The sequence below is a fragment of the Cotesia glomerata genome, linkage group LG2 (assembly GCF_020080835.1).
Source record: "Cotesia glomerata isolate CgM1 linkage group LG2, MPM_Cglom_v2.3, whole genome shotgun sequence".
Taxonomy (NCBI): Eukaryota; Metazoa; Arthropoda; class Insecta; order Hymenoptera; family Braconidae; genus Cotesia; species Cotesia glomerata.
The window spans coordinates 15,329,138-15,346,791 of NC_058159.1; the positions used below are offsets into that span (position 1 = coordinate 15,329,138).

General features: G+C 29.4%; 1 protein-coding gene across 1 annotated transcript in view; it reads right to left on the reverse strand.

Annotated features, from left to right (window-relative positions):
- Nucleotides 1–7,906, reverse strand: part of LOC123258433 (uncharacterized protein DDB_G0287625-like) — a 54,281-nt gene extending 46,375 nt beyond the window's left edge. Inside the window, exon 1 of the mRNA XM_044718434.1 lies at nucleotides 7,603–7,906. The gene's annotated coding sequence lies outside the window, so the exon portion shown is untranslated. The remainder of the gene's footprint in view (nucleotides 1–7,602) is intronic.
- Nucleotides 7,907–17,654: the final 9,748 nt, after the last annotated feature.

Consider the following 17,654-nt stretch of genomic DNA (forward strand, 5'->3'; position numbering starts at 1 on the left):
GAGGCTACCAGTAGCAGTCTGAATCGTTACCGTCACGATCTATTCGGTGCCGTTCACGAAACGTATTGCTACCGTTAGTATACAGTTTTCCTAACCTCGCTCTCCTCTAGATAGTAAAGTGTAGATCGTGTCAGTAGCAATCTCGTATCGTACGGATGAGAGAACTTTTTTTTCAGTGTATGTATAGAGAATATATAGTAGTCGACGAGTACAGTAACGTTAAAAAAACTTAACCTACAACCTTAGCTCTGTCTATACGTATAATATGGATAGTGAGCCAAAATTTTTCATCTGGACTGTCGCGGAAGTACTACCTTAAAAAAGTAATTTCGATCACCGTCAGCCGAGAGATTAAATATTTAAAACAAGAAAATTTTCTTAGACTAAGAATAATCTGTTAACTCAAGAATTAATTTTCTTGACTAAAAAAATTCATTTTCTTCAAAATGGTATTCATGGTGCAACATTTTGGCTCGATCTTGAGTCAAGTTAATTTTTGTATCAGTGTGTTCTATATGAAACTTCTATCAAACTTTAGCGCTTGAAGAGCTCGAAAGCATAGGAAAGCTTTCTTTTTAATCTCATAGAGCTCAAAACAACACATAAATTTCACTTTTAAGCTCGAAGAGCTCAAAAACATCATAAGTTTTTTGGGAAAACAAGCGCCTAATCAAAAATATGTAGAAAACCACTAATGTTAAGTAGTCTTTCACAGTTTAATACACAGAAAAAAAAATGTTCTTGAATCAAGTATATATTTTTTAAGAGCTTAATATTCTTGGTTTAAATAGAGAAATTCATGATTTAAGAACGTTTTTCTTGATTTGAGGAAATTTTACTTGACATCGATGGTATGCCAAACTTCGGCAAACCTTTAATTACCGTTACTTCCTCCTAGTCAGGTATTCCAAAGGTTTCCTGAAGTTCGGCTTGCCGAGTTTGAGAAATCTACGGCATTTGCGAAGGAGTATCGGAATTCCTAACTCGACCGTTGCAACGGTAACCGATAAGTGTCGTGCTTATAACTATCTTGAGGCAAGAGGTCGCTCATCATCGGCGTTGCGTCGCGGTATGGTATAGGGCTCTCGTGCGTCGAGTACAGTGTTCGAGTCTCGCGTTCGACATGTTTTTAGTAATTAATAGTTATTAATTATAATTACTCTTCAGGCGAGTGTATGTATCTAACTCCATCGTCTCCTTCTCCCTTGAACTATAAAATCTACTAATCCAAAAAAACTTCTGCATAGTAAGAAAAACCCTAAAAAACGAAAAAAAAATGACTGAAAATATAAAATAAAATAATAAAAAATAATACTAAATAAAAGAAGAAAAAAAATTTTTTTTGTTTTTTTTTTATTCACTTAATATTTGAAAAATCTCGCTCTTGGCTTCACTTTCTTGTCGAAATCTTGGCAGAAGAACTTAGGACCCTTCCAGCAAGTGTGGCTTCCAAACAGCCACCGAATTTGGAAGCCAAGTAAGGCTGAGCTTCGCAACTGCGTTACTTCCCAAACATCGGCCTCATTTGAATGCCTCACTTGCAGCAAGTTTGACATTCGGCATGCCTCATTTGGAGCAAACTACCGTCTCACTAAAATTTCTAGTCGGGTCGCTGCAGTGCAAGTGAGACACTAAAAAGAACGTGGGTACTGAAGGGTTAAAGGTAAATAAACAGGTTATTTGGTGCATATAGAGGTGAAGTCAAAAAAAATTTTTCCAATACCGTAGACTAAGAAAAAAAACTAAAAAAATTTCGAAATTTTTTTTCATCGGTTTTCTTAAAATTACCAAAAAATTTTTTTGAAAAAATTTTTGGAACTCAGATCCAAAAAGTAGATACTTACAGCTACGATTTTCATTTTTTTTATTCGCTCTACGACGATTTTACTACAATAACACCATACATGTGCATGTTTGTAAGAAAGCCACGGAAATGTCATAATGATTGAACGTTGAAAGTTACAATGAACATTAGCTAGAAAAATCACAAGGGTAAAATGTAGAGACTAATTCGACGGAAACTGGAATCTGTGCAAGTCAAAAAAATATCGATGCTTACAATCCTCGGGGCATACTTATATGGGTGATTCTCTGTAAGGACGTCTTAAATCTGTACAAAATTGTCCGACCAAATTATTTTTGATTTTATTAGAAAAAAAATTATGAAGGGTTACAAAACTATCAGCTTAATGATAATAAATAAACAGCCAAATTAATTTTTGTTTTTGCGATATTTGTGTGTCTTTTGCCATACACATATCTTTTGCCATATAACATGACAGTGGTCTGTTTGCCAGAGGAATGTTTTTTTTATCAAATTAAAAGAAATCAAGTAAACTATTTCAATGCATTTAACTTTTCAAGTTTTCAATGAATCTTTACAATAATTAGAATAATATTAAGACTTTTGGATTCAATTTTATAAAGAAATTATAAATAAAAATAGTTGCCCGGGGACTGAGTTTTGAAGTGGCCCAGACACTTATTTCCAGCACAAACGGTGCTTTGACACTAAATAAAATGGCGAAAAAGCGTTAAAAGCCCTATGGTTTCAACTTAAGGCTTGTTAGATCCTTATAAACCTTACAAAAGGTAAAATTACACGCTTGATTTTTGACGTGATAACGTCTTATATATAAATTGATGAATACCGACAGCGCTCACGAAAAAATGTAACGTTCCGCCTGAGCCTGTGTGCGCAAGCGAGAGCGCGCAACAAGCGATAGAGAGGCACGATCAAACAAACGATAGAGAAGCTGAAGCGTTGGCTTGTGTGACATATATCTCTCTTTTTATGTGACGTCAGAGCTAGCAGTTAGAACACCGGTCTATAACGAATTGTTCGTGATTATATTTGAACAAATTATTTAAATTAAATTTTCAAAAACTGTTAATAATATTTGAAAATTAAACAATGTTTTCAACTAGTTTCAAAAAAATTTATGGCATATAATATCAATTATATCAGATTATTATTGTCGATAATATTAATGATTGTTAATGAATAATATTAATTATAAATAAATAAATTAAAAAAAATTATCAACGATGAATGAATAATAAAAAAATTAATATTAATTATAAATAATAATAATTATATCAATTATCAAATTATTGTATCAATCTTTAATTATCAATAAATGAACGAGTCAATTTTTTTGTTAAAATATTTTTTTAAATAATCAAAATTTTTTAATTTTTAAATGCGAAATAATAATTCAGTGATAATAATTCACAAAAGTATGCAATTTTTCATCAATGTTTTTTTATGACGTTATCAAGTAAAACTATCGTCCCTAAACCGACTTTACAGACAACCAATTTTTTTTGGCTTTCACGGAAAAATAAGATGATTTAAAAGTTGCACAACTGATGATGTAAAAATCCGATTGTACGAGTGGCGTTAGTTTTGGTGTGAGGTGATACAAATATTGTATTACTGTGATGTACATTTCACATCACAGTGAAGTAAATTATGCGTGCACTACACGCATGCGCCGGAATATTGTATAGGTTATATTTGTTGTTAATGTTTTGTGTCGTATGTATTTTTTTATTTACTAGAATTTAATTTTCGCACGCAAGCGCTTGCGTCATTTATTGTCATGGTATATTTATGTGTCGTTTATGTATATTATATTCACTTTTAACCAATCAGAATGAGAATAAATATTTTCAACCAATCACATCACGAATAAATTAGCTTCACATACATTTCATCTCAACTTTATGATGGGATTATAGGATTAAGAATTTGTTATAAAAAAACGTGAAAATAACATGGCCGATGATTATATATGTTCGATGCTAAAAAAATATTGTCTTGAAAAATTTATTTCAAAGTTTAAGGGCGCGCATATTACCGTCAAATTAGTGCCATTTAAAATACATTAGATACAAAAATTGTATCACCGAGTGATGTTAATTCAGGTTCACCTCTGTTGACTTCACAGGTGATACAATTTTTGTATCACCTGATGAGATTTAAAAGCCACTTTTTTTCCGTGTTGGACTTCTGGCTGGAGACTGTTCTTAAAATGCCTGGGACAAACTTTGGTTTAATAAATTTAATGAAACAAATTAATTTTCGGTACTTTTTATTGAAAGAGATTGTTAGTTAACTAATTAAGTTTATAAACATTGTAGACCAAATTATATTTTATGGACGATTAGCTTAAAATTAAATCTGAAAGTTTTAATTTTGGGAATGGGACTGCCCAGGGGACTGTTATCTCGGTGGTTTACGAATTTACAGCAAAAGACCAAAATTTGTTTCATTTTAGTTTTTAATGCTGCAAATAGAAATGTTTTTTTACTTTCGTAACAAATTTTTTTTTAGTAACAAAATAACAATTTTTCTAATAAAAAAATGCTTGGGACAGCGAAAAACATATTTACAGAGAATTACTAATATTTATACAATAATACAAAAAAGAAAGAGAATACTCAAAATGAGAATTAAAAAAAAATGAAGATGAAACATAAAATTTAATTTCTTTCCTTTTACCCTCAAAAAAAATAATCGGTAGAGGCTACCGATTTTTCGGTAGAGACAATCGATTAAAATCGGTAGAGGTTATCGATTTTTTTTCGGTAGCAGCTGAATATGATAGATAACAAAAAATTTTTACAGAGTTGTACGATAATTTCCAACAATTTCCCAACTAAAACATGTCACAACAATTTTAATTTCATACAATATGAAAGTGATGCATATGGTCATCTTTGAAGGCGGAGTTTAAAGCAGTCAACGCCTTTAATGCCCGACAAGCATATTTTGATTCACTAATCACACAAAATATGCTAAAAATAATTTTTCATAACCTTCCTGGGAAAGTCATATGAATTATTCCTAAACTCGAAATACGATAATTCTGTGGATAAAATCAAATTTTTATTTGTATGAAGAAAAAAAAATTTTCTCATTGTAAAAATTAATAAATATACTGTCGAAGTAACTGTAGTTATGTATGTGTGTCTGTAAACGGAATATTGAAACGTAATTTTAAGTGAAATCGAAAAATCAAATGACCTTTTATTTAATTTCGTACATTTGTCAAAGAAAAAAAAAATCAAAATATGCAGTTTAACGCCAATTTAATCTGTCTAGATTAATAACAATATTATAATTACATAACTCAGTCTCATTATCTCGATGAAGATTTTCACAAGTAGTGATATATTTAATAAAATTTTCCAGGAAGAAACTCAGGCCACGCCTATAACAGCCTAGAAAGATAGCAGGCACGCTTATTTCTTACTCCCGGAACGGGGAGCTCGTCACAAACAAAAATATCATCAACTATAATATTTTAAATATAATATTCAACTTATGTTCACTGATCAAAAGGTTAGCTTGATTGAAGACAACAATTCTTGAACCGAGACTACTATAAGGAAAACAATTAGCTCAAATTTTTTTTTCTTCATTCAAGAAATGTACTTCTTTTCCATATTATTAGTAGATTTCATAAAAATCTAACTATTGCATTGGTCCTCATGACGAAACTTTTGAAAAATTTTGCTATATTTCGACTCAGCTCGTCAAGCGAATTCAGAAAATGCATATGGTTCAAAAGTTTATATATGTATGTATTTATATATATATATATATATATATATATATATATATATATATATATATATATATATATATATATATATATATATATATATATATATATATTTATATATATATGGGATATAACGCGGCTTGTCAGGACGATAGCGTCGCCAATTTACAACGGATCTCTACCAAACTCAACATACTTATTCTACAGATAAATACCAAAGTCAAGTTCGAAGATGAGCTTAATCGATCAAGTAATTTAGAAATACCACGATTTCAAAATTTTGAAAATCATAAAAATTCATATTTCTTCACTTTCTTACTTGAATAACTTTTGAATGGGATAACTTATTGAAATTCTGTAAAATGCATCTAAAAGCTTCTAAAATAAGCTTCAATTTCAGTACCAAATAATATGTGTAGTCTCAAAATTATGTCCTATTCCGCTATGCCAATTATGAAATTTTAGTAGATTTCATAGAAATCTAACTATTGCATTGGTCCTCATGACGGAACTTTTGAAAAATTTTGCTATATTTCGACTCAGCTCGTCGAGCGAATTCAGAAAATGCATATGGTTCAAAAGTTTATATATATTTATATATATATGGGATATAACGCGGCTTGTCAGGACGATAGCGTCGCCAATTTACAACGGATCTCTACCAAACTCAACATACTTATTCTACAGATAAATACCAAAGTCAAGTTCGAAGATGAGCTTAATCGGTCAAGTAATTTAGAAATACCAGGATTTCAAAATTTTGAAAATCATAAAAATTCATATTTCTTTACTTTCGAACTCGAATAACTTTTGAATGGGATAACTTATTGCAATTCTGTAAATTGCATCCGAAAGCTCTTTAAATAAGCTCTAATGTGAGGTCCATGTCATATGAGTAGTCTCAAAATTATGCCCCATTCCCCTATGCCAATTATAAAATTTGCTATTGCACTGGTTTTAGTATTTGTCCATCGATATATATTTTTGTCGATTGCATATAAGTTAAAAGCCCTAGTTCTGTATACAATCTTCGTTATATTTTTTTCTATTCATGATGAAATCTACTTCCATTTCGGCTGCCGAATGGTCTTTTTTATTTTTATAAACTCTTTTCTCTTTTCTCTTCAGTCCAGATAACCTTTCTATCAGTGTAGAAATGGCACAAATATACGGTAAATAGGTCTTGTGTAAGGTCTGTTCACGTTGTAAATAATCCTCATCAAGTTTGAAATTAAAATCGCGATAAAAACAGAAATTTCACTTTATTGTAAAAAAAGCGTGGGCTGCTTGATGTCAATAATTATTAATATTACATTGACAAAATAAGTAAAGTTTATAAAGTTATAATAAAAATACTTAAATAACGATCACACGCTTTATTACAATAGAGCGAAGTAGTTGGTTAATAACTGTATCAGAAATGTAAATATGTAGAAGGTCACATCCATCACTATTTAAATTGGTTTGTATATTGAAACATGTATTTGAGTTATCCAATCTATTATAAATTTATATAAATGTAAGGTCTGGAAATTGAGGCAAAAGAAAAACAAAACATCAACAAAACAAATTGTTGATTGAAGCGCGAAATAACGGATAATTCAATATTTATAGTTTAAAAAAGTTTTTAAATTGAGGTTTACGGTTTAGTACCGTTTTCACGAAAGAAAACAACATCTATCGGCTATTCTCGTCATGTCAACTTTCAAATTAACAATAATCTGATTGTTTTGATTTAAAATTAAAAAAACTTACATAAATCAACTATTTTATTGTTGAATAATTATAAAATGCGCGTATTACTCATAAAAAATATTGAAACAAAAAAAAAAGTATTGGTTTTCTACTCAATCCAATACTTTTCAATACTTTTTTCTTCGTGTCAATACTATTTTTTAATCAGGGAGGTACTTTATCTTATTTATTTCTACATATAAAATTTTTTTTATGAAAAATGAATTGACATTAAAAACCAAAAATTTTTCAAATGTCTGTTAAATTCAGGGTCATAATACAATAAGTTACATACCGCCTCAGTTGCATTCTCTTCTTAACTGAAGTTGTTGTTTTAGGAATTTTTTTTTGTGGTGCCATTGTAAAAAATTGTAAATCACTTACACCAATTTACAAAAAATCACACCACTTTACAAAACATGCACACTATGTATAAAGAATACAAAATATAATAAAAAATATATTGATTTTTCAATAACAAATGTTATTGATATAATAAAAAAGTACGATAAACAATGTCCGAAACGTTATTCGTATCACAGAGCACAATTAATCATTGAGTAGCGTATACACTGTCGTAGACTATATAATAGACTGAACGATAGTGGAGAAACCGACTCAAAGTGCGCCATCACATGACACGAAAAACAAAGAAAGAAAATCTCTGGTGCCAAAACGCGCGACCAGTGCAAGCAAATCGTGGATAAAAATTACCCCTTCTCTAAACCCACACACCACACAGCAATAAACTACTGTATCCGTGAGCGAGCAGCGTTTATATGCTCGGAAAAAGTCAAGAGCGGCCGAAGTCCATTTGCTCCTCTCGTGCCAATGTTCTAGTCTAGTTGGCCAGGAGAAAAAGCGCGAATTCACTCAAGCGCTTATACACAAATAGCTGTAATTCCTCGAAAAATTTTTCGATTCACTGTTTAAATATAGCTATTGTTGTTTTCTATAAATAAAAAAATTAGCTAAATTCAAAATAATTTTTTTGAATTTCAATACATAATTTTGAATTTTTTGAATTTCAGCTTGAAGAAATAGTTAAAATTAAAAAAAAAAGTAATTGTTTGCAAAATTTTATCAGTAACAAAGAATCGTTGTAAAAAAATAGGAAAAAAAAAATTTCATCGAAAAATGAAGTTTAAAAGTTTGAAAAAAAATGAGCTCTACGAGAACTTGAACCGAACTTCGAGACAGAATGCGTCCGCCATTCTCCTCAAATCGTTGTTAGGGAAATGAAGAAAATAATACTTAATAATGTGAAGCGAATAATAATGATAGTAAGCGACCGCTCAGATACCCAGAGAAATTTGTTTATCATCTTTTTTTGAATTTCTTTTTTTTTTATAAACTTAATTAACTGTTGAAAAATTTATTCAACTATTTGAGTATCAATCAATTCCAAGCTTTATGAATCATCCAGAAAACCTAATAATGAAAGATCGATTTTTCAAAAATTATTTAAAAACTTATTTCTCTTTAAAAACAAATTTCATGAACTTAAAAAAAAATCAAATCCACACTAACTAATTTTTTTCTTTTTATAAACAAATAAGTCGATGAACTTCCAAAATATCGATTAAAAAAATTTGACATTAGCGGCCTCGAACACGCGACTTGGCGCGTCTCGATAAGCTAAAAGTTTAACCTTTAGTTACTCGCGCTTTCTCTAGTGTCTCACTCGTACTCACGCCAACTCTATTAGGTTAAGTAGTGTTGTGCGGGGAATCCCCATATAGCGCGAGTAACGAAGGGTTAACCACACGTTCATCAGACGCTGTCGACATATATTATTGAAAATTATTTAAAGAATTGTCTTTAAGACTTGAAATAAAAAAAAAATTCATAATATTTATCAATGATAAAAAATTATTAACTAATATTCAATAATCCATTGAAATTTCACGAAATAGCTACAGTTTATAAAAACAATATTTGATCATTGCCTTCTTTTATTTATTGAAGTAATTATAAAAATTTTTTTATAATAATTATCAATTAATTAGAAAAGAAAAAAATTATTAATTAGATAAAAATAATAAAAAAAAGTAACATTGGTAGTTGCGAACCGACAGCATCGAAGATGTGAGACGAGAACAATACTATGCGGCGATCGTACCAGCTCACTCAGATGTGGTCATAGCTTGTGTAAAAATTGTGTTTGATACTTCAAACTCCAATTAAGACTAATAGTATATTACACTACAAGGGCAGAAAGTTTGAGATTCCTGCACTGCGCGCCATGATGCCCGAGGCGAAGCCGAGGGCATCACAGCGCGCAGTTCAGGGCTCTCAAACTTTCTGCGCATGTAGTGTATACTATTTTTCTTGCTTTGCGGTCGAAAGTACGTTAAAAATTGCGTTAAAAAAAATTGATGCCTGCCCCCGACATTTGCGGCACGAGCGATGCGAGTGCTGCTGGTCGGGGGGGGGGGGGGGCAGGCATCAAATACACCTGTCAATAAAGATATTGTTTAACCGATAGAAAAGACATTTAATAAAAATTTATAAGAGGAGTTGCGCCTTCGGGCTTGATCGCTCCAACTCGTGAAAATTCGTGTCACACCATGGCTGTCGCTCATGCGTGCTTTGGTTAGCGGGAGAGAAGCCGGCTCACGTGGCCGGCGGCAAGCAGTTGTGCTTGGACGCTTGTACTAGTACGACTACTCTGTGCCAATCGTTTTCTGATTTATTACATATACTACGCATTTACTTTAAAACTAAAAATATTCATTAAATATTATTAATTTCATTAACTTCAATTACCAATTAAATTCTCGAATCATTAAATTTCATTAGTAACTGTTCAGTGAATTAAATAAATCAAAATTAATAAGTGACGCCACGCGGTTATTACGCGCCATTTTGACAAAGGATTGCATCAGCCACGCGGCTTTAGTCAATTCATAGTTAACACGCAATATTTGTAATAAATTATATTAAATTCATTGCTAAATATTTAATCATCATTCTATCGAATCAAATTTCATCAACTATTCGATTCTGATATCAAATTATCTAATTAGTTCCTACACTAATAATTATAATCAATCAGTATCTACACTGACGTTGTACGTCAATTAATTAGTATTGCACTATCAATTGACTCTAGTTAACTTAAAAGTTAGCGTCAATTCACGAATTCTGAATTAATACATTTTGCGTTTCTAAGAAGGTTGAGCTCACCTCGTTTGTGTTGTTTGCGACGGCAATTTACACATATTCTTTATTCGCACTACACGCTTTGCGTTCTTACTTGTATATTTTTTCATTCGAGGAGGTTTTTTCTCAGTCCAACTGAGTTTTCCTCCTCTGGGGATAAATAAATCTTCATTTTATTCCCCTACAAATCGACGCATAATTTATTTAATATCCTAATCCCAAATTAATTATAATTTTTAAAACAATTACGGAAACTATCCTAAGTGGATAGTTTTCGACAAAACAGATATTACTATATAATCTATCATATTACTACCTTCTTTTGAGAAAAGATTTAAATTTAATTAAATAAATTTAAAGTTTTACATATATTATAAATTAACTCTGATTTTAAGAAAAAAAAAAAAAAAAAAAAAAAAAAAAAAACAGAAAAATGAAATCATAATCGTAAAATGCATAGAAAAAAAAAAATTAAGAAAAAAATCTGTTTGTGTATTTTTTCAAATAATTACTTGTTCAATAATGAATTTATTTATTTGAGAATTCCTATCAGAATAAAAAATATTTCTCGTTTTTTTTTGTAATTTAAATATTCAACAAGTCTCATTTATTAAAATAAATATTCATTTTCTGTAATTAACTTAGTTTCAACCTAAAATCATTGACACATAACAAGACAGATATGTACATTTATAACAATCACAAGTAAGGTTAGGCTTGTATACATAAGTAATAGAGTGAGCGCGACAAACGCGACTACCGACTTTCGGACTTTCTGCCGCCTTGTGTCTCGTTGTCAGTGCATGAATACATTTTTTCGGCTCCCCGTCGTAGAGCGCATGCGCGACTCGACCACGGCATAAATGTGAGGCTTTCTGCCGTGAAATCGCAGCGGGAACCTCGTACTTTCGACCAGCGTAGTAAGAAAAAATAATTAATTATAAATTATAGTTTTTATTTATAGTTTATCATTCAAATTACAGATAAAGAAATAAAATAATGAACGAGCAGAAATACTACAGTTGGATAATTTTATTGCAATATTAATTAAAATTTATATTAATTTTATCAACCGTGATTTTATTATATAAATAATCACCGAATAGGTGATAACGGGTTAGAAGAATAAATTAAAATATTTAATATCAACAGTTATTTATTAAAATTTTCAATTTTAAATCGATTTAAAAATTACATCATATTTACAATTAAATATTCATTAGATATATAAAAAATGAAAAAAAAGTCATCGCAGCTTCGAACCACCAATATCGAATGCGAGGGACAAAAACATTGCTAAGCGGCTATTGCACCAGCTTAACAATCGATGATCACAGCTTGTATAAAAATTGTGTTTGACACTTAAAACTTCGGGTGGGCAGCATCTCTACAAAAAATTTCTCTACATTTTATAATCCCTTAGGAGAAATCTTTATTTTAAAGAAATCTCGGTATAAAACTCTACAATGAAAACAAATCAATTCGAAAAATCCTTTCTTTTTTTCTCTCTGGAAACAATCCATTACATCTCTTAGAAACAAAAGCTCGATATTTTGGTGAATTCATGTGTATTTTTTTTTAATTAAAATAATCAAAATATAAAGTTGTAATGATTAATAATTATAACATCTAGAAAATTTTTTTTTTAATCTAGTTTTCATCGGACGCCCGGGTAAAAAAGATAATATATAATTATACATAACTTATATATAAAAAATGGCCCTATATAATTATATAGAATCATATATCTTCTAATATATAAAATTCTCGTGTCACGGGGTTCGAACTTGAACTCCTCCGAAACGGCTCGACCGATTTTTGTGATCCTTAGCGTGATTGTCGGCCAGGGTGGAGAATCGGCCAACATCTATTTTTCATCCCCCTAAATGTTAAGGGTAGTCCACCCCTAAATTTTTTTTTTTAGTTTTCAGGCAAAATTTTTTGTTTTTATTTTTTTATGACACAGCATACAAAAATACATACAACCCTAAATTTTCACCCCTCTACGATGAACCCTTATATTTAATTTGTTAATTATAAACTTTATTTTTTTGGGAAAATTTTTTTTTTTATTTTTTCATGACTTACAATTAAAAATCTCATATAACTCTCTATTTTTCACCCCTCTACGATCCACCCCTATTTTTCATTTGTTAATTATAAACTTTAATTTTTTTAACAAGAATTTTTTCATTTTGTCAATTATAAAATTGCATTTAACCGATATTGCACGGAAATACGTAAAAGTGAAAATTTCATCAAGTTTCGAAAATTTTTGAATTGCTTTCATTTCTTAACTAACTGACAAATTTGGCTCATCCCAGAACTTAACGTCAGAAATCGTTCTGAGAATGATTATGTTACGTTCTATTAAGATCTTCCACTCTCATGCCATATACGTACACTCTTACAATAAATAAGATATATTTTCATACTCTATAAATAATCCACGTGCCAAAACAAAGTTTGCCGGGTCAGCTAGTAATTAGATATAATTATATAAAATCATATATAATTATTTCTAGAAAAATTAAAAAAAATTCGGCGAGCGCGGGGATCGAACCGGGGAGCTGGCGCTTCGGAGACTGACGCGCTACCCGTTTACCTACTTGAGACTTACTTGTGGAGCAGACTTTGAAGTAACTACAACTAATGCAAATCGTAAACATAATCAATTTTTATAAGTTAACTAAATTAATGCAGTTCTTAATATTTCATCTACAAAAAATACTATAGATCAATAGATTATTAATGATTGGAGTAGCAGACTCTGAGATAAAAAAATTAAATACAATTGTATATGATTCATATATAATTATATATGATTTCCGTATAGTTGCACTGATAGAAGGATTTGTTTATATTCAATAAGCTTTATTAACTATTAATAAATGATTTTTTAACATCATAGGATTTAATTAATATTTATTAACAGTTAATAAATTATTTATTAAATACGATTCATTAAACGTTAATAAAAAATTGTTAACAGTTAACAAATATTTTTTAACTATTAATAAATACTTTTTAAGTAATAATAAATGTACATTCCTCCCAAATAAATATTTATTGAATGTTAAAAAACAATTATTAAAATGTAAAAAATTAAAAAATTGTCTTCAAACAAATTAAATTTCTAATAGTTAATAAATCCTTTCATCAGTTTACATATCATTATATATAATTGTATATAATAATGTTTGTAACTTTTGTACAATTCTTTGTACAATTATATGGAATTATATATGATTATATAAAATTATTGGAAAAATGTTACATCTAATTATATACTATTATTTATAATCATATGCAATTATATATAATTATATGTAATTATATATAATTAAATTTAATAATATATGATAATATATAATTATTAAAAAATGCTGCATCTAATTATATATAATCATATATAATTATATGCAATTATATGTTATTATATGTAATTATATATAATTATTAAAAAATACTGCATCCAATTATATATTATTATATATAATTACATATAATCATATATTATTATATGTAAGTAATATATAATTATATATAAGTAATATATAATAACATATAAATATATATAATTATATCCGAACAAAAACAGTTTCACTGTAAAAAAATTGCGCCAAGTCCACGTTCATAAGACTATTAAGAAAAAAAAATTTTTTTCTCTTCACAAAAAGATATAAAATAAAAAAATTAAAAAATCCAAGTAACCGATATGATTGTATATGATTTTCGGAAATTAAAAAAAAATTTTGTTGTAAATTTAAAAATTAAAAAAAAAATTCATTAAAAAATTATATCATAATTTCAATTAAATATTTATTAGATATATAATAAAAAAAAAAAAAATTAAAAAAATTATCATAGGTTCGAACCGGCAATTTGAGGATGTGAGACAATACTATTATCGCGCAGCTATTACACCACTTGGTAGATGACTGATCATAGCTTATATAAAAATTGTGTTTGAGACTTCAAACTTCAATGAATAATAACAATAATTATTTGTTTTTATTATTAGCATTCAATTAATAATTATCCGCTAAAAACGATAAATTTCCATCCACACGTACGGAGAGTGACAAATGTGTATGTTACCTCTTTAGTACGCAACTTACGTAGCCTGACTGGACACACATCATTCAATGTAACATGACGCGCGCGGCATTGTAAGAGGGAAAATCCTATCAAACGATTCAGCCACTCTGGTTGCTGTAATTTTTAATATTGCTAGAGACATCTATCGTTTCTTTTCTGTAAGGAATTCTAACACATCCACAGTAGTTGCAAACAAATAAAACAGATGGAGTTACTCATGAAAACTACGAATTTGTTTACCTGACGCCATATTGCTTGTTTTTATCATCGTGTTATCATTGATTTAGGTATTTGGATGCTATTTTTATTAGTCACTATAAAAAAACGTAATCGTATACTAAATCAATGTAATTTACCAATACAAATTTTATTTCAGAGCGTTTTTTTCGATATTTGCCTGCATCTTTGAAATATAATACATAATTTGAAGTCGCGATCTGCACGGCATATTTGTGTCTAATTTGCAAAGATTACTATATTTTTTTTTATTCTATTTCGAAAAAATGGCTCAGCTATCTAATAGATAATAATGACAGAAATAGGCATGTGAAATTTTAATTGTTTTTATGCAGAATTGTTGATTTGCGAGCTCATGCTGTAATTGCCTACCACGATCGATAATGTGGTATGGGGACCGTCTCTTAAGATTAACAGACCTAGCTTAGTTTTTCGATTTTTATAACTATTCAATTATTGTAAAAAAATATAGTAAAAAATTCTACTTTTAGAAAATTAAAAAAAAATATAAGTAGGAATTTTAAAAATATTTTTTTATCATAACAGATTCACTATGAAAATTTTAAAAATTGACCGATGCCTACCGATTTCAATGTGATATTTATAACACTGTAATTAACAGATATAAGACAATTTTTATAGCAATCGAATTAATATAAAAGAAATATAAAAAATTTCACTTTCAGATAATTTAAAAAATTATTAGTGTGAATTTTTGAAAATAGTTTTTTTATCATTACAGATTTGCTACAAAAAGTTCAGAAATTAACAAATGTCTGCTGATTTCAGTATCATATTCTTTTTATCATGACAAAAATTTAATTTTGACATCATTCGAATTATGAAGTTATTTAAAAATCGTGACAAGTAGTTATTGATAAAATATAATCAAGTTATTTACTTCCTTATTTAATGTCTTGACACGCAAATACAACAAATTCTCTTATATTGACAAAAAGAACACTTGTAAAGCAACCTTTTTTCTTTACAGCACAGGGATTAACTTAAAGAACAACACTGCTATGAGACGCTAAGACGTTCGTCGAGTTGACAAGCTGACGATCGCTGTGTACACGCGATATACGCGTTCTCCGTCACCCGAAATTCCTCCCCCCCTCTCTACTGTCCACTTTTCGATTCGATAATAAGTGTGATTTTCAATAACACATTTTTAGGCTAATCGAAAAAAAAACAAACGGCGAAAAATTCTGAGGATTCTCATAAAAAGTCAAAATTTTATATAATTAAAATTTAAAAAAAAAATTTTAATTTAAAATCACCGAAAAATTGTCAATGGTTTCCGAAATTCGTGAAAAAAAATTATAAAGACAAATTCGAATAATTTTTAAAAACAAAAATTAAAAAAAAAGTCCCAATAAATTTAATTTTGAAAAGGTTGTAGCTATTTTTAAAAAAATTCATAAATTTTCAAAGCAATTGATTTGGTGCGGAATGCCCCCTATGTACTATGTATACATACATATATATATATATATATATATATATATATATATATATATATATATATATATATATATATATATATATGATTTGCGGTACTTATCAGGACCATTTTTTGTTTCATGCTCTTGCGACTCCAAAAACAACAAAAAAATAACGTATGGTTTTTTTTTCGTTTTTTTTTCATAATTTAGCGGATTTTATCAAAAAATAGCAGATATCAGGACTTTCTCTATACGACAGTTTTGAGGACCCTCTAGTCTGTTGGGACATTTGATTTATTTGGTTGATTTCGGGACATAGCATTTTCAGGAACCTGGTGGTTTTCAGGACATGGCAGTTTTCAGGACTCGATTATATATTGAGATTTTCATAAGCGAAAAAAATAATACTAGTTTTCTGCGATGCTACAAAATCAGTAGCCTATACTTGTAAATAGCATTTTTAGTGTCGCGATAAGCACTTACTTATAATATTAGATCGGACCGAGATAATTTACATTTTTTTTTTATTTTGAAATTCGACTCTATAACTCAATATACTAAAATCCTCCTCACTTACTTCATCATTATATTATGTCCCGAGGAAAATTTTAATCTTTGTCAAATCTAGGTTACTATAGTATTACCTGTTATTTAAAAATAATCTTTTTTGTCAAGGTACTTTTTAAATATAATACTTAATGACCTAAGAAAGGCTCCAAACTTTTCTATCTCCTGACAATAGTCTATCTTTTTATTGCATCTTTCTCTGATTACTCTGCAGATGTTTAAATCGTTGCACACGCAACTGAATGGTTTCCCTATTATAAAATTATCAAAAAAATTAGGAAAACGGTTGACCCTGAAGGTCATCCCTGCAATTTCCCGCCAATTCTATACCTAAACGCTTGAAATTGCACTAATGACGTTTCTAGAGCTCTTCGAGCTCAAAAGTTTGATAAAACTTTAATAAAACAATATTTTTTGAATTTTCAAATCGCAATAACTTTTGAATGAATGAACTGATTTTCACGCGGTTGGTGGCATTCAACGCAGTTTTTTAAGCTTCATGAAACATTTTTGAGTTTATATTGATAGATGGGAAAACTTCGAAGTAATTCCGAATGAACACTTTTTTCGGTTTGCTTTCGTCAACGATAATTCACGAACGAATCAACCGATTTCGACCGGACTGGCGGCGATCGACGTGGTTTTTTGATGTTAAGAGCTGATTAGTTTTTGGAATTGATCGGGAAAGCCGTTTAAAAGTTATTCCAAAAAAACCACTTTTGAAAAAATTTTTTTTTGTAGTTTTTTTGCGATTTTTCAAAATCGACAGGTCCGAATCGTTCCAAAGTATATTTAAAATCTAAGTTTAGTTAAGCCTTTTCGAATGGCACCA